This window comes from Misgurnus anguillicaudatus, chromosome 16 (genome assembly GCF_027580225.2).
Source record: "Misgurnus anguillicaudatus chromosome 16, ASM2758022v2, whole genome shotgun sequence".
Classification (NCBI taxonomy): domain Eukaryota; kingdom Metazoa; phylum Chordata; class Actinopteri; order Cypriniformes; family Cobitidae; genus Misgurnus; species Misgurnus anguillicaudatus.
This window is the reverse complement of record NC_073352.2, coordinates 33676240-33703255: the sequence shown is the minus strand read 5'-3', so window position 1 is coordinate 33703255 and position 27016 is coordinate 33676240. Positions and strand designations below refer to the sequence as shown.

General features: G+C 37.6%; 1 long non-coding RNA gene across 8 annotated transcripts in view; it reads left to right on the top strand.

The window, feature by feature from the left end:
* Nucleotides 1-27016, top strand: part of LOC129422514 (uncharacterized) — a 112658-nt gene that overhangs the window by 67262 nt on the left and 18380 nt on the right. For all 8 annotated transcript variants that reach the window (XR_012358040.1, XR_012358039.1, XR_012358038.1 and 5 more), the window contains one exon: nucleotides 9869-10014. This is a non-coding gene — a long non-coding RNA (uncharacterized lncRNA). The remainder of the gene's footprint in view (nucleotides 1-9868; nucleotides 10015-27016) is intronic.

Below are 27016 nucleotides of genomic sequence, written 5' to 3'. Positions count from 1 at the left end.
ATATAAATGGTGAGATGTGCTGTGATTTAAGATTACTATATATATACAAATTTATATGTATGTGCTATACATGTACATGACCATTGAGTGAATTCTGTCTGTTCTCATTGATCTTTAATGAAGCCATAAAAGAGTCATTGATTAGTTACCATCAACCAGAATACAGCTCATTTGCTTTCAATGTCTGCAAACAAGTTGCAAATGAGTCCATGTGGAAATTAATGAACTGTACCAGACAGCAATATTGAAGGTCTAGTAGTCATATGACAGATGTACTATAGATATGGATCTTTATGTGTTGTCTCTTTGCGGCACGAAACCAGCTTAAAGTCCAGATATGGTTACAGTAGGTATTTGTATTACCTTCCATCTATTATTAAAACATCTTCTAATGGTGTTTCCAAGAGTGCGTATTTCTTGTAAAGGTTCCTATGATGTATCATTGTGTCTTATAATGGGATTTTGTCTGCGATTTCTGCTTCTGCGGCACTTTAAAAGCTCTTTCTGACAATCGCAGAATCTGATTGTTTGATTAAAAATGAGCTTCCCGTCATTTGGAGGTAAAATACTGGAAGGTCGAGGTCTTTTACCACGAAAAGGGGATTTTTGTTTGCCCGCTCTAGAATACTCTTGACTTGTCAGTGCTTGTATTTTAAAGGCATACAAAACATCAAGTGTTATTATTTTATCATTATTTACATGCATAAGTTATAGTATATACGTAGAAATAATTTGTTTTCTGTATTATTTACATTTTATATTAATGCATTTGACCCAAAGCGACTTACAAGTGCATTCAAGCTGTCCATTTTACTTCTCACAAAAAATTTGGCAAAACCATTCACTGCAATCTCAAACACCAGCTGGGTTTCCACTGCAGATTTGCGCAAAACGTTATTTTCTAAATGTCAACAAAAGGCTATTGCAAAATGACGGCTTTCCATTAATCAATTATATGCAACTAAAAACATAGCTTTTCCTTTCGCGATAAGTCATTCCAAGCATCACATTGACTGATGTTGGTTTGTTTACTAATATAATGTCCACCGCACTAGGCATTCTTTTTAACAAAATGAGACATAAATTAAAGCCTCTTATACTTAGGAGTGTCAACGTAAAGATGTTTTGTGGAGGTAATAATACATTATTTTAAATCAAAAGACATGTAGGAGTGTTTTCCAAACATTATTGGCAAGGAAAGGCTTTTATACATATTAGCAGACACGCATTGAGGTGTTTCTGGGAGTTTTTAGTATGGGAGAGCGGGGCACAACCTAATGCTTTTTGGTTTTGGCTCAGTCATTAAAAAAATATTTAGGTTTGATGAATTATATTTTTACACAACTAACACACACATCTCTGCTACAAATGAACATTTGAAGTTGTTTCTATTACTTACCATTCTTGGACAACTACACCAAACGTGACAGAAGTGCAAACGTTACAACTTACCCCATAAGTGTTAGTTGTAACACTTGCTAAAAATTAAGTTTGCAGGCAAATATTTCAATACTATTTTGTCTAAGTGGATATTGTTTATATATCTTTCTATAATATACAGGTATCTACACTATTCATCACTCATCTAACCATAATTCAATTATAAATGGATACAAATGTCTAAATGTGAGAACAATTATGACAAAAAAAAAAATTATATGTGACCCTGTAAAATCCACACTAAAGTCTTAAAATCCGAGATAATGAAAATCAAAGTCTGATTTTAGCCATTCATTTCATTATAAATTCAATCTTTGACATGACCCTATTCAATTAATATTAAATATATGAACAAAATGACATTTTGACACACATTTTTTGATAAGACAGGCACATTTATTTTTTGGCAGCCAGCAATCATTCATGTGTGGCCTATTTAAAACAACGACAAGAATTACGCTAACGTCAAACTGAGGTTTTTTGAGCCAAATGGATTTTGCATGCAACCTCAAAATCAACGAAACGTCCATTAATCTGTTACTTGTATTTTAATCTGTTAATATGCACAATATTATCAATTCTGTGCATTCATCCTTGCCACTTTTTTGCCGTTTTGATAGTGTTTTGATCATTTTACATTACTTTATTCTGGCGTCAGGCATTGCAGTCAGCGCAGCCGCAGATGTCATCAGCGTTTGATCGCGCTCACGAGCTTGGCTGTTGCTGCTGCATTTGAGGAATTAAAATGTGTACGAAACACTCACAACATTTCCAAACCCCAATCTGGTAATGTGCAGTTAACCTCCTTTGTGTATAAAATGTATGGTTTAAAATGTGACCGTCTCGACGTTATATTAGTAGAGATTTCTAGATTCATCTTCTTGGTACAACGCCAAAGTTCGGCAAAATTTACGGGGGTGTGGAATCACACGTGTTCACATATGAGGTAAAATTTAATGCAAAAATCTGTTCCTCTAATAATTTTATCTAAACATATTTTTAAAATTACATTAATTTTATAGGATAATGCAGTTGTTGTGCAAAATGCATTAATGACACCATTAAACAAGTCATTAAACAAAACGTAAATAAACAAAACATGCCGTTTCAGATGTAAATATGTCATTATTTCGATTGAATAGTATTTGATATAAAAGTAAGTCAACACTTTTATTTTGGAGATTTTTGCATGAAGGCGCTCAGATTGTTAGAAATTTAAGTACCATGGCAAAGACTGAAAGCTCTATAATATCTTGTTTTGATTTCGCATGAAATGTCTGTGAACTGTGCATAAAAAAATTGGTGCATGACGCCCCTGGTTACAATTAACCCCGCTGGGTGAAAATATTTTCAAGCCTCCCAAAAACGTTGCTAAGAGCTGCAGACTTATTTCAAAACGATGTTATTTTTTAGTCAACAAGACACTGATTAAGATGACATAGCATTGGATTTGGTGTCTTACACACCCAACTCAGAAACCGAAGAAAAAATGATAAAAAAAAATGCACTTACATGCCACCAAAAACTCGTTCATCAATAACTCTCTGGAAAAACATTAATTTGCAGGAGATCATCTTTTGGCAGTGTGAAAAAAATACCGGGAAAAAATCGTTCAACCTTGTGCAACAATGTAAACAATCCGTGTTACAACTAACCCGCGTTAGTTTTTGCCCCACGCACCCCTACATACCGCTTCATCTTAAAATAATAATTTTGTAACTTAATAGAGAAATACAAATTAAGTGTTTTCAAGCCACCTCGTCCGAGCGTAAAAACTATTTGGTGGTATATGAGAGTTTTTGTTAAATTGACGTGTTTCCATTCGCTGTATTTTCAATTCGCAATTCACGCAATTTAAAGGGTAATGTAAACGCAAATAATTTTCTTTCATGAACATGCATATCTCAAAGGAATACAAGAATGTTATAAAATAGCATTCTTGTATCCAAAACCCCCCAACAAAAGTTCAAGTGAATGCTGCTGTCAGGTGACGTTTGCCTGCCCCTGCCCGCCCCTCCCACCACCAGCACGGGTGTAAATGCACAGCCATTACTCTCCATAAAAAATGATGGATTAAAGTCTGATAGCACACTGGGCTGCGGTGCTGCTGTCTGAGTCCTGCTCATAAGAATGATGAAGTGCGCTGCGTTGCCCCGCAGCCCAAACACTGCCGTTGCTTGTGGGGGAGACGGCAGAGGAAATCGGGTTTGTGGAGAAACCGGGGCTTCCCAGATCCTCCCGCTGTAATCTCAATGTATGTAAAGGAAGTGTCGGCTTACAGATGTAGTAAATCTCATTAATAATACGTTTGGATGTAAATGATTAACGATAAAGTGCAAATAGGCCTAAACATACAGCTAATGCATCTGCAGTAAGCACAGGGATGTGGTGCATTACACCTGTTATTTGAATTTGAAGGAAGTAAAAGTGGTTTATCTTGTCAGCATGGGCGATTTAAGACAATCCTCTTCATCCGCCCAGCCTGAAGCTCTATGCTTTGTTTCTTCGCAAACATCTCCCACTGTTTGGCACCTTCGCCAAGTTTGAGAGCTTTTCGCTACTTTATGAACGAGATCATCTGCCAAGCGCTTTCCATCAAGAGGCGCTTTTATTTTTCTTATTTGTCACACGAGTGATTAATCGTCACTTGACATGGAACTGGAAGGCATGTCGAAGCAGCTCCTCTGAGATTCATACGGGTTTGCTCTTGAAGGGATATCTGACGTGAGGTTAATCTCTGTCAAAGAACCATTTACAGGGGCAAAAACACTGTTTACACAGCATGAGGGTAATTAAACAGCCATTACCTGTAAGTGCAAGTCTTTGTATAGCTGTAATTATTGTATTGTTGGAGCATCCAGTGTCAGTTAAAAGTTCCTTTAATGTGGGAGAACCTTAACCGGAAAGAAATTACGGCCAATTCACCGTGCAAATTTATGTGTCATAATATCTGAATTGAGCAGAGGGTTTATGTGGTTTATGCCAGCGGGCATGCGAATCTCTTTTCCATGATGTACAGTAAAATAAAAGCCTCCGTGTGTCATTCACCTCCTCTCACCACCATTAGCGGCTTTGAAGCGATGCGTTCACTGCAGCCATGCGTTCGGTGACGCGGCGCTCGTTCATCTCTGTCACATGACTGTGAAGCGTTTCGTCATTTCTCAGCAGATAGTTCACTCCGATCAGACCTGTTTTGTAAAGTCCCTTTTTGTATTTTCGTTGTCTGACCACGTATGACAGAATGATTCATCAATGCTTGACGTGAAGCGGGTTCGAATTTCAAGGCGAGATAAATTAACTGTTGCGTGTTTAAGTCAACATCGGTTATTGACAGCTCCTGTTTATTTGTCTTTAAAGGTGCACTTAGTCGTTAGAGTGGGGCTATTCAATTCCGATCTTGAAGGGTCGTTGTCCTGAAGACTTTGGGCAATATTTTAATGATTTAAGGGAATTGCTTAAGCGCACAGTGCACGGTCTAAACGGGCGTCTCCGAACCCACTTTTGTTAATGGCCTAAAAGGGTTGTTCCTATTCTCCTAATGAGTAATGTGTGTGTTTGGGGCGTAACGTGCAATAAACCAATGAGAGCCTCAGCTCTAATCCCCTTTAAAAGCAAGTTGTGCCTGGCGCCATGCCTAATCCCTATTTAGAAAGTGGAATTTGTAAACTGGAAAAAAGACCACCAGTTTAAGATTAATGTTAAAAAAAAAATTTGTTTTCCTTTTTATTGAAATTATTATTTTTTGAAATAAAACCTTTAAAAGCCGTTTTCTTTCAGTCATAGAAGTAAAATTAGCAGGCTTTTAATTGCTGTAAATGTATTAATATCCTACATAATCATTGTAATTCATAAAATAATTTGCAAATATGCAAGAAAAGGTTAAAAATACAAACAAGAGATAAAGAATTTACAAACGTGTGGAAAGGCGTTTCAGCACTCGGACAGCGTCATAGGTTTTTTTAAAAAGCATTGCTTAATAATGTTTTTCATCTCATCATATCCACAGGTACAGAGTCATCATATACAATAAATCCGTGGGGTAGCATTTAAAAAAACATTTTACAGATGCATTTGTTTAAAACAAAGCATTTATTTACTTACCAGGCTACAGGTAAAGCGGCTCTTTGCGCCTTCTAACGTCTCATAATTAGTCCTCATTTATGTCCAAGAGACTCAAAAGTAATCTTTTACATTTTAATCCTTTAATTTTTCATATTTAAAAGCATTTTTGTGCTGCTGCGCATCCATGTATGTGATAAGCAAACGTGCATTGTCTTCCCATTTATAGGCTTATATTTCTAACGCGCTCTTTAAATAACAAAAACATATTGCGCCATAGAGCAGGTTTTTGTTGGTCAACGGTGTAGTCTATTTTAGTTGACTCAAAATAGCAACACGTCAACAAGACCAGAACGCCCAAGGGCGCAAATGCATTTGCTATTTAAACAACGTGGCGCTAAACGTGAAAATTATAATTGCGCTGGATTGAAACAAGCAAAAGACACTTGCGTCGCACATTGCGCTGCATTCCGCTGCATTGCGCCTGGTGTATGATAGGGCTTTTTAGCTCCAACCCAGGGTTGCCAGGTTTTCATTCCAAAACTAGCCTGATCGCTTATCAATGGGGGTCCTCAAGTAAAAATCGCATTTCTGGGGTAAACCTGCGGACATGAAAAACAGCCCACGGCAACTGTGTTAAAGTAGCCCAATTCTGCGGGAAAACCGCAGGCTTGGCAACCTTAAGTCAACACACCTGAAGAAGCTAATCGAAGTCTACAAGATTATTTAAAAAAATGACAGGCAGGTGTGTCCGATTAGGGTTAGAATTAAACCCTGTAGGACACCGGACCTTCAGGACCCAAATTGAATAGCCCTATCATAAGGTGACAAAACAATAAGCATCTGTAGCCTCCCCTGCACAAGTTAAACAGACCTGGGCTGCGTCCGAAATCACATACTGTGACAGCAGGTACTGAATTAGATGAAGACCATTAAAAACAGTACGTATTATATATGCATAGTATCTCATGTTGATACATCACGTGACATGTGTCATAGTAACTGGAATGAGGTTAAACGAGTGCAATTTAAAGGTGGGGTGTGTAAATTTTGAAAAACACTTTGGAAAAGGGAGTCAGGCTGACTATCAAAACACACTTGTAGCCAATCATCAGTGAGGGGCGTGTCTACTAACCGACATCGTTGCCTGGGTTGCGTATGTGTGGGGCGTGTCTATCAAATGAAGGTCCAGATTCTATTCCGGTAGGGGCGTGTTTGTTTAGGGGATTTTAAATATCAACATTGGCTTTCAAAGATCATGCACCCCGCCTTTAACCACAAGGAACAGCTGTTTAATATATGTTTTTGGATTTAAATAGAGCCGCGTTACCGCTTTTGGACATTTTTCGATAACATATTTACTCTTCTTCTTCTTCTTTTACTATGTGATTGCAATTAGCTGTATGGCCACCGACTAAAATAAAATATGTTTACACTTTTCAGACAAATCTGGGAATATTAAGCTAGGGCAGGACACGATTTTTTTTACATAAAAAATAACACTTAATATTCATGGACTGCTTTGTATTTTGCAAAAACTGATTTGAGGAAACATAATATCTTTCCATGCATTCTTGTATACAGCAATAAAAGACGTGATAAATTCTGCTTTAGATCCATCAGCATCACGCAGTGCCGTTGGCAGGCTGTAATGACAAACGTCAACATGGATGTATCTCATCAAAGTCTGAATTATATTCTGGGAAAAACAGAGTCTGTTAAAGTCTGATGAGTGATCTTTGTACATCCATATACACATACAGATCTGCTTTGAACTTATTCCATATGTGCGTGTATTCATTTGGACACATTTATTTCGACATGTTTAAATAGCCAGTCCTCTCTGGGGCCATTCTGTTAACTTTCTGTTTGAATAGAAAAAGGCTAAAATCTCAGTGATCTTTCAGTATTATGTGCCAAACCACATATTATATAATTATAATAAATTATAAAGTATTGTTTTACAGACTGGTTAAGCAAATGACAGTTTTTTTTCATGGCGACTTTAATGAAATATGGAGCCCCTAAGGGGACATGGAGAAAAAATGAAATAAAGTTTCATGTGCGCACGTGAAAGTTTCACGTGTCTACGCGATAGTCTTTTAAAAAATATTCTGCACATGAAAGTATCACGTGAGCACACGAAAGTGAACTTTAGATTTTTTTTTACTCCAGTGTTACCTTAGGGGCTCGGTAAAGGAATATTCCACTTTCCTGGAAAAAAAACAACCCTGATAATTTACTCTTCCTCGTGTCATCCAAGATGTTTGTCTTTTTTTCTTCAGTTGAAAAGAAATTTCGACTAAGTAGAGTAAGTTTTTTAAGGAAAACATTCCAGGATTTTTCTCCATGTAGGGGATTTTAATTGACCTCAACAGTTTACAGTTTCAATGCAATTTAAAATTGCAGTTTTAATGCAGCCTTAATTGAGGCATAAGAGTCATATCTAGCAAAACGGTCGTTATTTTCGCAAAAATAATAGAATAAAGTATGCACTTTTAAACCACATCATCTTGTCTTGCACTAGCCTTGTTATGCGCGAGCGTGACCTTACATATTACGTAATCACGTTGAAAGGTTATGCATGACGTACAGTATGTGAAACTACCTCTCCAGTGTTTACAAGTTTGGTGAAAGAGGACCGTTCTGATGTTGTTGTATGCGGAATAAAACTAATTAATGTCTTTGTGTCGTCAATGTTTTTATTGGTTAAGATGGTCCTCAAGTGTGCATTTTACATATGCAATGTGTGACCTTTCGACATAATTACGTAATACGTAAGGTCACACTGGCACGTCATACAGCTAGTGCAAGAGAAGTTGTGGTTTAAAAGTACTTTTTTGCTGAAAATGCAGATTGTTTTGCTAGATAAGACCCTTATGCCTTGGTTGGGATCATTTAGAGCACTTTGAAGCTGCGTTGAAACTGCAATTTTAAAACTGCAAACTAGGGCTGTAACGATTCAATTCTTTGTTTCATGCACAGCTTGTGTGTGTACTACAGCATTTGGTCAGTAGGAAGTCCTTATCAATCTAAAATCATTACAAGTCAGAGTCGTTTATAACGTGCATTTAAAAAGCAACACTCGTTAAATAAAAATCATTCAAAATATTCTTTATTATCATGAAAATACCTGAAACAATTTGATGAACAGCGATATAAATATTCCTGCAGACATTTCCTGGAATAGTGTTCGTAATACTACTACTTCTGTGGCATAAAGGGAGTTTCTGCACGAGAGCGCCCCCTGGCTTTAGGATGTGCCAAGATTTCATCGTAATTTATTAAAATTCATTCATTGAGAAAACCCGCATTTGCACGAATAATCATTACAGCCCTACTGCGAACCTTTGAGGTCCACTATATGAAGAAAAATCCTTGAATGTTTTCCTAAAAAAAATCATTTCTTTTCGACTGAAGAAAGAAAGACATAAACATCTTGGATGACAAGAAGGTGAGTAAATTATTGTTTTTTTTTTATGAAAGTAAAGTAATCCTTTAATGAGGTTCAAGAAAAAAGTCCAATGATCATTGCCAAAAAGGCAAACTAAATTTAAATTGAGTGATATAATGACTAAAGGGCCGTTCACATTATAATGATAACTATATAAGCGTCCACATCACCGAACGATAACGATACCTTTATGCAAATTCGCTCACGTGCACGGCACTAGCGCAAATCACTTGCCTTTAATATAGCATATTTCTTTTAATAAAAACTTTTGCAATTGTTTATTTAATACATTTTTAATTTACACAGCAGGTAACCAGCAGATATCCTCAACATGCTGCATTTCACGTAACTCTAAACAGTGAATCTAATAGTTTGTGTAATCTCTCACCTTTTGGCGTAGTTAATGTAGTAGAATAAAAAGCATTACGCAGTCAATTTTACAGCAACTGGATACCTGAGATAACTGGATACCTGAGATAAGCAATGTGCTTCACTGTCATTTCAAGTGCGTGTACACTTAAAGTTCAAATAGATTCGATTGGCTGTCAATGGATTATGGTTCATTAGATGGGGGGGAATCGATTAGAAAGTGATCCTAACGATATTGACTTTTATATCGTTATAGGTATGGTGTGAACTCTGCTATTCTCTTTAATATAACATTTTTTTAACTACATTTTTTATAAATACAGTTATCGTTATAATGTAAACGGCCCTTTACGTTTGTTCAGTTGTCCATTTATGTTTTAACAAGTGCTGTCTTTTCCACATTTTTTCTTTCTTTATCCAAGTCAGTTTAGTGTCCTGATAACACAGAAACTTATAATTGGAGTTTTTTTGTCAAAACTCTGGAAGTGATCAATCTCTGACTTTCTGCTTGGGTACAAACAGTGCAAGATTTTGTTCTTCTGGCAGGTGTTAATGAGCAGAGGAGTGATGAGAATCAGTGAAGAGGAAGGACTGGATGGACGTCATCTCGTGCACAGACTTCCTGAAGCTGTCAGACAGAATCTCCTCCACTCTTTCCCATTGTGTTGAGTGACACGGTGTCTGGACGCTCCGTAAGTACGTGCGGGTGATAAAGTTTGGCCTCTTAAAGGCCGTCGTCTGCTCCACACCAGACAATAGCTGAGATTAAAGCAATAGAAGCAGACAACACTAGAGTTCATGTTAATATTTGGAAAGTTGATTTGTGACCCAGTCTCTGAAAACCCAGTCATTTTTTGTGTGATTTACATAAAATCATCTTACATAATGTAAAGATCATTCTCTTAAACCTGTAAAATAATATCTTATATAATTAATCTGACTAAGGTCATGTCAAAAATTGAAATTAATGAGTAAAATCAAACTTTGATGCTCCAAATTTTATCATTCGATTATAAGAACTATGAATGTCATTAGTCCCTTTCACACATACAGTCTTTACTGGTAATTTACTGGTAAATTGCCGTTAACATGTCATGTGTGAACAGAACCTTTCTGGTAAATCAGTGCTCCCAATTTACCAGTAAGACAGGTTGTAAGATTACCAGTAATTTACCGGTAAGCGCTGTGTGTCAGCTTCGGGCCAATCATAGCGTTTTAATACAGATGACGCGTTTACCCCCGCAGTGTTTACTGACGTTTCCACACACGCTGCTTGAAAGTTGAGCACACCTGAAGTTTACGTCCACATTTCTTCACCAAAGTTGTTTAAAACAGCTTACCGCCGAATTGCCGACGTCCTTAGCACGTCCTCTGTGAAGCCTAACGTGCAAACAGTAGTGTTGTTAAAAACGCATTTTCGGTTTGACGTCGTCTCATTCAATGTTGTTTGGTCATGAGCAACTTCGCGACTGTTTACCACAGACGTGAAAACAACAAAATGCGTACCGTGGTTATGAACGACGTGGATTGTTTACAAATACAACACTGAGCTCGCCGCGTGCTACAGGTACTTCCGCTTTCTCAACGAATTTACCGGTATTTTGATACTGATGTGTGAATGATGTCTTACTGGTAAAATAACGGAACGCCACTGCGTGTGTGAACAGCACATTTTTGTATTTACTGGTAAATTCATTCTGGTAAATTTATGGTAATTTACCAGAATTACTATGTGAAAGAGGCTATTGTCTGACTGCTATATTTATATTTATGCATTTGGCTTTTATCCGAAATGACTTATAGTGCACCGAGTATTTCTTACGTATATCAGTATGTGTTTTCTTTGGGATCGACTCATGACGTTTGTGTTGCTTACACCAGAGGTTTTCAAACTTTATGATGCCAAAGACACCCAAATACGATGAATCTTTTGTAAGGGCCCCTACCTAAAATATATATCAATTTATATTATTTTATGTATAAAGAATTTACATTTGGATGAATGCTGGAGATAAAACCTTAATGGTGCGTTCACACCAAATGCGAATAAACTATTAAGCGCAAGTGATTTACATTTTAAGTCGATACAAAGCATCCTGCAATGCAATTTGCGCAAATTAGTTGGTGTGAATGACGCGATTCGCGCTAATGAGGCGGTGCGAATGACACAATTCCCTGCGAATTGAGCATTTCGGCCGTTTAACGCAAGTTGAAACATTTGAACTTTGACGGATATTAACCAATTATCCAATCAGGAGCTTGCTCTAGTAGTGACATGATTACGACGTAGCGAGCGGAGGCAGAAATACGAAACAACAGTTGAGGACAAAATCATTGTCGCTGTTTGTGGACACTCGGAGCTGTACGACACATCTTCGTACTTTATAGAAACATGATTAAAAAGAACGTCGGACAATCTGGTAAGCTGTAAAAAACTCTTCCAATTTGATTTATTTATTTATTTATTTATTTATTTATTTATTTATTTATTTATTGTGGTAGTCAATTTTAATTTTGTGGCGGACTGAGAAATAACTTTAAATGAATGTATGGGGATGTATAACATTCCAACAATGCTCTCACTTTTATGATGTCACAGCAGTAGGCAGCGTAAATATAACGACCCGCCTATAATCCCTCCCACTCAGAAGTGTTACTAAACTCAATACGATTAAAAAAGTGCCATGTTTGACATAAAAAAGGACTGTAATATTAAAACAAACTAGAACGATTTTAAAAAAATTAATTATACAATTCTGGAATGTATGTGGCAGGAAATAAGAAATAAACACCTAATAAAAAATGTCCTTGTCTTTTTACAGAAACACTTGCTGCATTGCTCTGAGGCTTTGTCCTGATGTTGGAGGTGTGATAAATCCTGATTGGTTGTCTGGCTGTATCTTTGTTAGGTGCCTGTTTTCCATCTTCTAGAATTGCTTCGTGTTCATGCTGTCACAACATGGTAAACATCTCTACAATTAAGATGGATTATGGTAAAGAGATTTTCGACTGGGTACAGGAAAAGGAGAGAAAGAACGCATATTTTGACTCTGCTATATATTTTTAAAAAATACATATTTGTATGATTAGCTTAACAAATTTAGAAGTCTCTTTGGCTGTAGTGTAGCTGTCCTCACTCTCCCATTCATTAAACGTGACCTTTGACCTTGCAGTAAGTGATCATGTGATCGCATTACAGAGTGGCCTGAGGTGGTAATAGGGCATTATGGGTAATATGGCGTACCTCGCATGCAGCTGGCTTTCAGGTGGCGTCTGACACCGTCTGTTGATGTCAAGTCAGAGACCGAAATCTCAGGGGACGCGCCTGCGCACAAATGTTTTCATACAAACAGCTTTAAAGCTCAAATGTGCTAGTTGTGTTAATGTAATGCATGCACTGAAGATCATTTCAACTCAGCTTTTGTTTAAAAAATGTAAAATCAATTTTATGGTGCACCGATTGTAACTGTATTTATATTTGTTTGTGTTTCTATATAGCTGCAATTCACAATTTTACATTAAATACAGGTGAATGCTGTAAATTAATGAAGCACATTAATTTTCCCGGCATGTAAGTGTGTATTATAATCATAATGCATTATTATCAGCGTTAATTGTCCCATGAGAGAAACTTATTCTGGATGATATTTAATATCATAGCCAGCCTGAGCATTAAACAGAAGATTAAAACTATAAAAGTAACAAAAGTCATCATTAAATGTAGAGCCTGAAGTAGAAAGGTCTTATGCTTACATTTTATGCACCCTGAAAAAATGCTGGCTTGTTTAACTTATGGTTGGATAAAAAATTACATTTTCTAGATTAATTTATCCAAATTGTTAAATATTTTTATATTCATGGGCTCATTTATATATTCATCTCATTCATTTAAAAAAAAAGTCGGTCAGATTTTGTCCAGAGTACAATAAACCAGACCAAACTGCAAACTGCACCTTTGTACTTAAAGTCGTAAGGTATGGCTCGGTAGAGCTCACCTGGTAGTATATTTTTTTTTATACCACCTCGGTTAAGGTGCCAAGCGAGTCGTATTGATACTAAAATGTAAACACTGCAGATCACTAATTGTTTAGAGAGAATCGTCACTGCTTGCGTCATTGCTAAATGCAAGATTAGTTACCCTCAAGCAAACCAAGTAATGACGCACATACGAACAAAAAATAAATGTTTTCAATATTGCTGTCAAACGATTAACCATGATTAATCACATACAAAATAAAAGTTTGTGTTTGCTTAATGTTTGTAATTATTATGTATCCATAAATACACACACATGCATGTGTACATTTAAGAAAAAAATAAATATTGTTACATTTATATATAATCTAAAATATAGAATAATAATAAAATAAATATTATATATATATATATATATATATATATATATATATATATTTATATATATATATATATATATATATATATTTATATATTTATATATATATATATAAACAAATGTAAATGTTTCTTAAATGCATACATGAGTGCGTATTTATATTTATACAACAGTTCTTTCTGGTTCTCGAATCTGATTGGCTCAGAGCTATGCGATATTGTACTGATAACAGCACAGTAACCGCTTCACCTTTCGTATCATTCCGCCACCTAGTGAATGGAGGTCCTAAACAGGCTCATCTCTGAATGGAAAAACACAGAGCCCTGTTTTTAAACACTCTCCATGTGTCTCATTAGTTCACTATAGCTTATAAATCAGTCTGTGAATCCCCAATCGGAAGTTATTATTCCGTCAAAGATCAGCGCTCTTGGATGTTACGTTAAAGTTAATGGGAGAAATGTCTTGTCACATCGTGTGGACGATTAACACTTGGAAAGAGGAATATAAACACTCATTTTTTTCTGGAGCTATATCTCTTATCAGAACGCGAAAACACCGTGGAACTGCAGGTAAGCACCGCAGCTTTTAAATGTGGACATTTATCATTTATTTAATCGCGACGTGACTATTAAAACATGTTATGAGATATCGCCACTGGTATATTTATAAGCAGCATGCAAAAACATCTATAAAAAACAGTTTTATATAGTACTGACAAGAACGAAGTCTAATAATAACCGAGTGCTCGTATCGCGTTAAGATAAAATGGTAAACCAATAGTAACATTACAGAAGTATAGTTTTATTAACTTTTACCTCGCGCCAAAACAATAACAACACAAAAGACACTAAATATGAATAAGAAAACAAGTAATCGTTTCATCATGACACCAAATACTGCTGATTTGATCTAATCTTTGACCATCAGGGATCTCTGACAGGATCTCTGGCAAATTGTCTTACAGAAAATGTTAGTGGTTTTGAAACCTCAACTGTTTAAAACCTCGGTATATCTTGAAACCGGTAACCGGCCCATGCATGCCTAGTCTGCACTTTGTTGTACGAGTTTCCAAACTCTTTTTTACTTTTTAAGCAGTGAAAAACATCCACATGCCAAGAAAAAAAGAACACCATATATTATAGCCAGTAATGTGATTTCATTCATTTACTGTCTTCCTCTCTGATAAAACTGAAAGAATTGCACCAGTACACAGAGAGTTTTTTTCCTGTAGCTCAAATATGCATTACAGTAGCAGCATAAAAGGTCATGGGTTCAAATCCCAGGGAACTCAAACACTGATAATAAATGTATAGGTTGACTGCACTATAAGTCACTTTGGATAAAAGCATTTGCCAAATGCATACATTTAAATGTTTTGGATCTGGATTTGGGACCTGCAGAGTCTAAGGGTGCATTCACACCAGCCGCGGTAGAGACGCAAAAACGCGTTATTCACGCGTAGTTGGACGCTTAAACATTTGAGTTTACTTGCTTCATTCGCTCGTGAAATTCTACTCATTCGAAACATTCACGCGGAAATTGGCATCATGGGAGGGGCTTCTGCGACTCCGCTGAGACTCCGCTCGCTTCCTGTAATCACGTCACTACTATAGCAAGGTCCTGATTGGTTAATGCGGCACAGAAATCCGCAGAAGTTTTTTCAACTTCCTCGTACCACGCCACAGAATGTCTCATCGCGTCTTTGCATCGACTTAACATGTAAATCACTCAAAGCAAAGACACGATCAGATGCGTCCTCGCGCGGGGCGATGCGAATGACGTGAATTGGGTGGCTCGATTGCCACGAAAACATGCGCTATTCGCCTCAAACGCGAATAATCTAGAGCGAGCAACGCGATGCTACGCATTTGGTGTGTACGTAGCATAAGAACTTTCTTAGAAAGGTACTGTACATTTTAAAGGGGTTGAGAGCCCTGTGGTAAACCTAGGGTGGTTGTTTAAATTGGTTGTGGATGACTTTGTGTACTCTATGTTGTGTATGTAATTGTTCTCATCTTAAGATCCAAGCAAGCATTTTAATCTTATAAATATATTATCTGTTGCCTAGATTAAAAATCTTATGTTTGACTTTTCGTTATGGCAACCCCTACAAAAGATCTTATCTTGCTGTACGTTATCTGAGGATCAAAATCCAGAACTAGACCTCCAGAGATTCAGCGTGATAGTTTCTACCCAACGTGTGAATGTTCAGGACTGTTTTGCTTTGAACGTGACTGACAATGCATGGCAGGTGAAGCATACAGGTACTGCAACACTGCTTGACCGATGAGAGGAAAATATCAGGACAGAGATATCTAAACTGGGAGATCGAGAAAGAGAGAGAGGGAGAGAGAGAGAGAAGAGCTTTTAAAAGGATTTTGTCGGTTATTGACTGGTTGCTCTCCACTGCTAATAGCCATTTAAAGATTATAGGCCTGCTGGTGAAAATCAAGGCCTTCATTGTTCTCCTTATTGCATTCTGGCAGATGGGGGCTGACACAACAACACGCTCTCTCCCCGCGGGCAACCTCGCTCCGCACGGCTCTCCATCAACAGCCATTCTATTGAACCGGCCCTAATAACTGCCCATGAATTATTTATCTCCGTACGATATTGAGAGCCGAGAGGAGGAAGAGGACGACGTGAGGAAGAAGGGAGGGGAGGTTTGCTCGAGATCGACGCTCAGGTGCCAGGTCGGACGTTCTTGTGGTCCGCCCCAAACGCTCCCATGGTGGCTCTTTCCCGGAACAGAGCGAGCATTCCGATCACGAGAGAAGGGGAGATAAAATATATATTCATTAAATGTCAGTCGACTGATGAAATGAGAGCGATCCATTAGAGGCTGGCCTGGGCGGCGGTGCACAGGGCTAATGTTTCCCGGTTCTTCTGAAGGCCGGGCGGCTTTTAGTGGGCACCGCGGTGCCGTGGGGAGCAAAGCTCTTCATCTAGAAAGTTCGGCTGGCTGGCGGTGTGCTGTTTTATTAGGGGAAAGGTACAGGACATTGAAAAAGACAGAACATCATAATCTTTATTATTTGGGAATTGTGGCCTGTGCCTCTAGGGTCTGAGTTAGACTCAACTTTTACACAATACAACTTGGGTAATGAGCCTGTTCACACTTGATCATTTCACATTTTCTATAGCAGAACGCTGGCGCTTTGTAACATGAGGGTGAGTGTCGTAAACACAAATCTGAGTCACATTTCATCCTAAAATCAAAAATGACACATGATGTCTCACATAAAGAAATTGATGTCCAGATGTTTTATCTATGCAGTGTTGATTTTCGTTAGACTCTCATGCCGTTTAAACTTTTAGGGGTGGTTTCCCGGACAGGGATTAGCTTAAGCCAGGACTAGGCCTTAGTTTAAATAGGAAAAATAACTGGTTTTAACAAACATGCCTTACTAGAAACATTACTTGTGTGCATTTTGAGGCAAAACAAAGGGTGCTGATGTATTTTAAAATATGTCAGTGCAAGTTGGTTTCAGTTTGGACAGTTCTTACATTTATTTTAGTCTAGGACTAGTCTAATCCCTACTAACAAAATCCAGCAAAGACTAGGATAAGCTGGTGGCTGGTTTTAGCTGGTTTAAGGTGGCAGTAGCTGGTCTAAGATAGTCCTCCCAGCCTGGCAAAGCTGGTGGGTCAGCTGGCCTATAAGCCTGACCAGCTAAGTTCAGCTAGACCAGCTTAAAATGTGACCAAAACACAACTTGACCAGTTTGCTACACCAGCTACAACCAAGCTGGGAGACCAACCAAAACCAACTCACAGCTTATGCTGGTCTTAGCTGGATTTTTCAGTAGGGATCACTGTCCGGAAAACTGCCCCATAGTGTATTACAGTAAAAAAATACTATTAAAAAAAAATACAATTATTATTATTTAAATCAGCATCAATTACAACAAATCTTTTTAAAATCGGTAATGCTTTACAGTTTGTTAACATTAGTTAACTGGCATAAACTATGAGCAATAGTGCTACAGCATTTATTAATCGTAGTTCTTGTTCATTTTAACATTTATTAATATATACTTAAAATCCATTGTTGTTTCTGAAAACCTTATTTCAGGGTTAGTTTGCAAAAACACCTGGTGGTTTGTGAGGGAATTGCAGGGGGTTCATGAGTTGATGAAAAAATAAATCACAATTAAATCATTAAGGGTCGATTTCCCGGACTAATCCAGCACTAGGCCTTAGATATGCAAGGACATTTAAGTAGTTTTTACAAGCAAATGTACAAAAAAAAAAAAAAAACACTACTGGTGTGCATCTTGAGACAAAATGTTGTTACAAACCTGTATAAATTAAATTGTTCTGATGAGCACAAAGGAAGATATTTTGAGAAATGTTTGTAACAAAGCCATTCGTTTACCCCATTTACTTCCAGACTATAATTTTTCTTACTATGGAAGTGAATGGGTTCCACATTTGGTTACAAACATTTCTCAAAATATCTTCATTCATGATCATCAGAACAAAGAAATGTATGCGGGTTCATAACAACATAAGAGTGAGTAAATGATGACAGAATTTTCATTTTTGGGTGAACTATCCCTTTAAGATATGTCAATGCAAAGTGTTTTAAATTAAGGCAGCTCAAACATGCATTTTAGTTTGGGGCTAGGATAGACCCTGCCCGGGAAACCACCCCAAAATGTATATAAATATTTTTCAAATAAAATAATCTTACAAACTACTAATGACTAATAAAGATTTTCTCGCTTGTGGGGTGGATAAAGGGATTGTTCGCCCAAAAATGAAAATTCTGTCATATTTTACTCACTCTCATGTTGTTATGAACCCGCATAAATTTCTTTGTTCTGATGAACACAAAGGAAGACTAAATCGTTCGTGGACCCCATTCACTTCCATAGTAGGAATAAATAATACTATGGAAGTAAATGGGGTCCACGAACAGTTTGGTTACAAACATTTCTCAAAATATCTTCCTTTGTGTTCATCAGAACAAAGAAATGTATGCGGGTTTGTAACAACATGATGGCGAGTAGATGATAACAGAATTTTCTTTTTTGGGTGAACTATCCCTTTAAGGATCAAAAGAATATCGTTTTTGCTTTTTAAAGAGCAACTATTTCATTGCTAAAAATGTATTTGGTATAATACAAGTTCATGTGGTTTATGGTTAAAAACACATTATTTTTCACATGCCAGCTAATCTGTATGTTGTGATTGGCCTGAATACAACTGACGTCAGCCGGAAATGTGACGCTCCTTACCATGTTTGAAGGATTCGCTCACAATGCAATGCTAACAGAAGTTAACTTACAGGCAATTAGTCTGAAGCAGGAGGAATTATGATAATGTCGATCTTTACTAAATCACCAATCCCAGGAAGTAACCTGTTGCCTACAATTTGTGTGTTAGTTATAGTCCAAGAAAAGAGATATATGTTGGAAAGATATCTTGCCTTTTGCATATTATTAACATGTACTAATACACACTTACACGCGAAAGGAAATTTAAAAACGTGAATCAGAAAACAGGTGCTCTTTAAGGTAAAATATGACCTGTTTGTGGTCTTGAAAGATTTATAGATTTAGTTTCATGGAGTTAGTAGATTTAGCACAGTGTCATGAAGGCCTAAAGACAGACAGTCATGCTCCTAAACATCAATGAACTATTATGAGTACTCAGTTCATTGCAACATTTATTATTGCTGCTTGTCCTAGCGTTAAATTGGTGCACCATTCATTTGTAAATCATGTATTTTCTTGCAATTTCACAGCAACCCAACATCTGGAGACTACGTACTGGAATTATGTGGCCAGTGGCAAAGCTTTTTTCACAATGCCAAGTGATTTAAAAATGAAATATGCAGAGTGTTTGATCAATACAGTGTCATCATGGTCCAAATATAGAGAAATAATGAGCAACTGCAGACAAATTCTCAAATATTCATTGTAGAGGATAAAGGTTTTATTGGTAGGATACAGCTTGTGGAAAAAGCACGTTGTGTGTGGAGTCGTTTTCACATTTAAGCTCACAACATGCGCCAATCTCTTGGTTTTTCATAGACATAGATCTCAAAAATCCTTTAAAGTTTATTGCATGCAATGCTTCTGCAACCTGAATTAATAGTCCATTTAACGTCTGTATTGCATCTTTCTAGAATGCTCGGTGATTTAGTGAAGCTCACACAACCTGCGGTAAAACACGTTTTGCTTGACTTATCATATTTTATTTGGATTTAAATGACTCAGAATTAGTATGTGTATGCGTTTGGGTCAGTGCCCACATTTCACTCTTACAGCGGGGAAAAGGAGAAAAACTTTAATAACAGTTTGGAGTCCAGCCAGAGTCTAGACAAATAGCCTTGGAACTCATCCAATGAAAACATGCCAACTGTCCGCAACTGGCATTATTATTGGCTTTTTCACACCCAAAGGAGATGCCCCCAAATGACACCATTTCCATGTCAGTAAATCCATATTAGAGACAGAGATGATTAACCCAAATTTTCGAAGAGCTTTAAGACCCAGTAAACATCTTAGACAAATGATAGAGAGAGAGTGTGCAGGTGCCATCACTCAGCTATACTGAACACGGCTATATTTTTGTTATGATGAACACCACTAATGCAGAAAGAAACTCTGTGTCTAACAGAACACGACTGGCGCCACCTCTTCTCTACATGCTGTCAGTCTGAACTGCAAACAGAAAGTGTCATATGATATTCAGCAGATGGATGGATAGATAGATAGATGGAAGGATGGATGGACAGGCAGGCAGACAGATAGACTTTATTAAATGCTTACCCGTGGTTGAGTAAGGATAGATAGATAGATAGATAGATAGATAGATAGATAGATAGATAGATAGATAGATAGATAGATAGATAGATAGACAGACAGACAGACAGACAGACAGACAGACAGACAGACAGACGGATAGATACACAGACAAACAGAAAGATACACAGACAAACAGAAAGATACACAGACAGACAGATATAGACGGAAAGATAGATAGATATATAGACAGATGGATGGATGGATAGACAGAAAGATGGATAAAGGGATGGAAGGACAGGCAGACCGACAGATACGCAGACAGACTATAAAATGCTGGATTGTTTTAACACGTGGTTGAGTAAGATGGGATGGATGGATGGATAGACAGATGGATGATTGGATAGATAAATAGATGGATGGATGGACGGACGTACAGACCAATAAATAGATAGACGGACATACAGACAGATAGATAGATGGATGGACAGATGGATAAACAGATACATGGACAGATAGATTGATGGATGGATGGACAGATGGATGGACAGATAGATGGATGGACAGATAAATTGATGCATGGATGGAGGGATGGATACACAGATATATAAACAGACAGATAGACGCATAAAGGTATGGATGGACAGGCAATCAGACAGATAGATGGACGAACAGATACATGGACAGATAGATTGATGGATGGATGGATGGACAGATGGATGGACAGATAGATAGATGGATGGACAGATAAATTGATGCATGGATGGAGGGATGGATACACAGATATATAAACAGACAGATAGACGCATAAAGGTATGGATGGACAGGCAATCAGACAGATAGATGGACGAACAGATACATGGACAGATAGATTGATGGATGGATGGATGGACAGATAAATTGATGCATGGATGGAGGGATGGATACACAGATATATAAACAGACAGATAGACGCATAAAGGTATGGATGGACAGGCAATCAGACAGATAGATGGACGAACAGATACATGGACAGATAGATTGATGGATGGATGGATGGACAGATGGATGGACAGATAAATTGATGCATGGATGGAGGGATGGATACACAGATATATAAACAGACAGATAGACGCATAAAGGTATGGATGGACAGGCAATCAGACAGATAGATGGACGAACAGATAGATGGACAGATAGATGGATGGATGGACAGATAGATGGACAGATAAATTGATGCATGGATGGAGGGATGGATACACAGATATATAGACAGACAGATAGACGCATAAAGGTATGGATGGACAGGCAATCAGACAGATAGATGGACGAACAGATACATGGACAGATAGATGGATGGATGGACAGATAGATGGACAGATAAATTGATGCATGGATGGAGGGATGGATACACAGATATATAGACAGACAGATAGACGCATAAAGGTATGGATGGACAGGCAATCAGACAAATAGATGGACGAACAGATAGATGGACAGATAGATGGATGGATGGACAGATAGATGGACAGATAGATGGACAGATAGATAGATGGATGGACAGATAGATGGACAGATAGATAGATGAATGGACAGATAGAAGGATGGACAGATACATGGACAGAGATTGATTGATTAATGGATACAGATATATATATATAGACAGATAAACACATAAAGGGATGATGGACAGGCAAACAGACAGATAAATGGATGTATGGCGGATGGATAGACGGATGCAGTGATGGAGAGACAGACAGACAGATAGATAAACTGATTGACAGATGGATGGATAGACGGGTACAGGGATGGTTGAGTAAGATATAGACAAACCAACACAATCTCTAGCAATTCATATGTATTTTATGAAGTGGCTTATTCATATTAATTTGTACCGCATTCATACTTTTTGTACAATTTGCTTTCACCCCTGTGATGTTTTGGTTAGGGGTGGGGTTTCATTATTGCTTTATTTACATAAATCTTACATTTTTGAATGAGCCAACTGGTTAAATAAGTACAAATTCCCATGAGATCAGGCTTGACAAAACCAACCAATGGTTTAAATATCTATATTTTCCTGATTGACAGACATGTGGACAGATTTGAAGACATAGCTCAAGATCTCCAGCTGGAATTATTCAGTAATCACAGAACTTGGGGGGAATTTTGGAGAATTTCAATCATCAGCTTTGCTAAAAAAAAACACACATCCTATCAGCTGGTTTTGAGTTTGGAAAAACCCAGCTTTGTACGTCAAGGCAACAAAACAATGCATTTTGACACAGACCAGGAGGGTTCTTTAGAAAGTGTAGGTTGAGCCTCGAGACGTCATTCCACGTTGGGTTGGAGAAGCGTAGGAGAAAAATGAAGACGGGAAAGAGTAAAGCGAGAGATAACATGCCTGTAGGGCTGACTGGAAAAAATCCCATATAAGCACGCAGGGGAGGCACCAGCAGCAACCAGCTTCTTCTCAATGAACCATCTGGGTGCATGATAAAAGAGAGCAAATGACAGCAAACAAAAGAAGCAGGGGTGCCAGAGAGGGTCCGACCCTCCTCCAGGCAGGAGTTTGACGATTCTCCTAAAAAGGCCGACGCTCCCCAGGGGGCTTCTCGTAGAACCAGAAAAGCCACCGAGCCCTGCAGGCTGACAGTCATCCAGGCTAATGGCTCAGGCTGAGCGAGGGCTGTGTACTCGGTAGTGTGGGGAGTGGATTAGAGAGGTAATTAAGGTTAATGATCCACCCGCTCTGATCTGTGCTTTACCACCTCAGGCTACATGCTATCTCAAATGCTCGAGCAGATGCTACAGAACCCCACACACAGGTGGATTCGACACCGTCGCGTTTTAAACGCGCCATTGAATAATGTGACTTGTTCACGTGGGGTAAATGATTATGGGATGCTAGCAGCCGCGTGTGTCTAATTGCAACAGGTTACATTTGTGAAATGTATCTTGTTTTGGTAGAAAGTAATGGCGAATAGTCTGAATTTCCAACTTCCTACTAGGAGACGTGCAAGTCTGTGTAAAGTTAAATTCAGAGAATTGTTTCTAAACACATTATAAATGTATTGCTGAAACACATTGCAAATACTGTGAATTATGTAGTACTGAATTGTTGAGTTAAACAGTTAAACAGTTTTTCCCATTTCAGCTTTCCCACGAGTGGGCGTGGTTTCAGCACAAACAACAGACACGCCCCCAGCATTTGAACACATATTTAATATTAGAACTTAAAGGGACACTACACTTTTTAAAAAAAAATATGCTAATTTTCCAGCTCCCCTCGAGTTAAACATTTGATTTTTACAGTTTTGGAATCCTTTCAGCTGATCTCTGGGTCTGGCGGTACCACTTTTAGCTTAGCTTAGCACAATTCATTGAATCTGATTAGACCATTAGCATCAGGGCCGGCCCTGGGCATAGGTGGAATAGGAAAATGCTAAGGGCGCCACCGACCCCTTGGGGCGTCCGTGCGCCGAAATTATTATTTTTATTAATACATGTATATACCCATTTAACCATGAGAATATTGAGAATATTATGTCCCTTTAATTTTCTCGACTTTTGGACTTTAAAACGTAGCTTTGAGTCATGTGATCGTCACTTTTAATATTTGTGCACCTGCGCTGTCAGAAAAAAATGGTCTCTAGCTGTAACTGGGGTGGTACGCTTTTAAAAAATACACCTTTGCATCCTAAAGAGCTCATATTAGTATCTTAGAGGTACATATTGGTAAAAAATGTATACATATTCATGGTACGTATTAGGACTTTTTTTAGGGCACTGCCCCAATGACAGCTTGGGACCATTTTTTTCCGACAGTGTGCAAAGCATAGCCTTGCATAGGCACCGGCAAAGCCAACAGTAGCATTAATATTGTTAATATTGTTTTTATAATGAATCTTCAGTATGCCAAGATTTAAATAAAATGCATCATTATTGGGCATTATGGTGCAAAAAACAATAGGATGATCTAAATGTCCTTAAAGGGGTGGTTCAACGGTATTTCATGCATTCTGACTTATTAACACATCCTCATGCTAAACGTAGGTGAAGTCTCAAAAAAGCAGTTGGGTGTGTTACAGAGTATTTCTGTGCCGAATGCACTTCACCAGGGTTCGTACAAGTTTCCGAAAGTTTTTTTTCGATTACGGGTCCAGCTGACGTTTCAGGGGTTTCTATACGTATCACTTCTTTATATGGGCACTTCCTCCGGAAAACCACGCCCACTCGTCAATAAGCGGGAGACGCTAGAACTTGCAAAAATCATATCACACGACAGCTTTGTTTAATTTCAAAACTCAACAATGGCACGAAAGAAGAAGTGTGTTTTTGGATGTAAGGAGAAGAAAGTCAGCCTTATCTGGGGTAGCAGCGGAGTTTTGCTTGTGTGTTTGATGCGCTGGATTTTCCCAACCGGGTCATAAGTTGCATGCGGTAAGTAAGACTTCTGCCTTATGTTGGAAATAAGCGTGTGCATATTATATAAATGACACGAACATGTAGTGAATCATAAGTTATAAGTGTTGTATAGTGTTGCATGACTCGTACTCGCTCCTCCCGCGATCCTTCAATTTTTTGTACGTTATCGAAAAGAATCGGTAAAGTTAATCTTTCTTTTATAAATCCGATTAAACTAAAGACTCTTCAGAGATATAAAGGATTAGCGCTGGGTATCGATTCAGATGTTCCAGATCGATTCGATTTCGATTCACAAGCTATCAAATCGATCCGATTTCGATTCGATTTTTGATTCCGATTCTCAAAACAGTTTTTATACTCGATTCTTAATTCAACTCAATGAATATAGATTTAATACAAATACTATATTTATTAAAAAGAACAGTGAACATAAGTTTACAAGGGGGTAATTAATAAAATAAAAGATAAGGAGCCATTATTTTAGGTATACTTGGGTACATTAAAACAGAACCCATTTCTAATTGTCAAATGCATATAATTATGTTAAATACAATACAATTTTGATGAAAGATGAAAAATGTTTGCGGAAAAAAGTCAGAACAGTCACATTTCTTGATCAAACAGGATTAGGTTATTTCATAAAAAAAAAAAATCGAATCGTGGCCTTTGAAAATCGATTTTTAATCGACCACGTTTTAAAAAACGATTAATCGAAAAATCTACATTTTTTGCCCAGCCCTATAAAGGATGTAATATTTCTCTATAGGTACTCCAGATTAACATCAGAAATGCAAAAACAGTGTGTTGTGTGAGCTTTAAAAACTAAATATAGACTTGAGAAGAAAAATTTACTTTATCTAAAAGCATTTAATTTTGATGTCAGATAAATCAAACTGAATTTTGTGATGATTTTGCTTAAAAGAAAAAGTCCATTAACAGGGTAAGAAAATGAATCAAATTTAAAAGAAAAAACTGGCAAACACATTTTCTTGCTTTAAGCAAAACATTTCTGTTAAATGCTGGATTGTTTGAATGCGTGGTTGGGTCAAGTATGGACATTTTCTATCTAAACCAACCGTTGGGTTGTCCATAATTCACCCAGTCATTGTTTAAAACAACCCAGCCACTTTTATATACAAAATATATATGTGTATATTTTGTTGAAAGCAGGAGGATGCTTAGATAATTATGTTGGAAATTATGTTAGTGAACAAGTCAGTAAATGTCTCGTTCACAGTTCTGTTTTGGTTTGTTTTTGTTTTGCATTAATAAAAACTAAATCTTCTCACATTTTGGCCTTTTAGGCAGTTTGGTTTCATTTTAGATGGAAGTTTTGACGATGAAAGACCGTAAAGTTTAGTTTAATGCTGTCTCTGTAAACAAATCTGCTTTTCACATCTATTGTTGTTGAAAGAATTGAAATAAACGCATGCCATCACGATAATTAATGTTCTCCTCATATAGTCGTAATTATGTTTGCACGGTCGAAATCTTCCATTTTCTCTAGGAAATATAAAGTAAAGTGAGAACGGGGATTTTCCACAGACATAATGCGCGGCATAAATCATCTTAGATGTAACTCCTTTCATCTAATTGCTCTGCTTTGTGTAGTACATGTAACAGTAGGCCGACCCTTTGGAAAGAAACACGGTCGTTTTTCACAGTATAAACTGATCAATTGAATGGGACATCAAAAACTGAAATTTGAAGAACCAATTTTTCTGCTCTTATCTGTCTTTGAAATACCACAGTAATAGCAACAAAGTGGTTTTTCCTCAAAAATGCAGTTTCTGTTGATCGAATCAGCATTGGGGGCAGCACATTTGAGCATATGAACGACAGGACCAATCAGACTTAAGTGAATTATGACCCTGTTAGACCAGGTTTTAGTGCCATCCGAAGCAGACACATTTTCTAGCCTTTTCCTGTAATTTTTGAAAGCCTTTTTGCTGTAATAAAATATCACTTTTTCCAGCATTTATGCATTAAACGCCCATCGTCCTCTTGTCTCAGCTCCGATGGTAATCCGATTGAATCTCGCTTCCTCTCCACCCCACCCTCGGTAGAGATGACACGGGGCCTGTGAACTGCACCAAACTGACCTCTTTGTCTTTCTCACTTTCGCTCCGTGTGGATTGTCACAAAAATAAAAGTAGTCGGTACTAGGGCTATGCAATC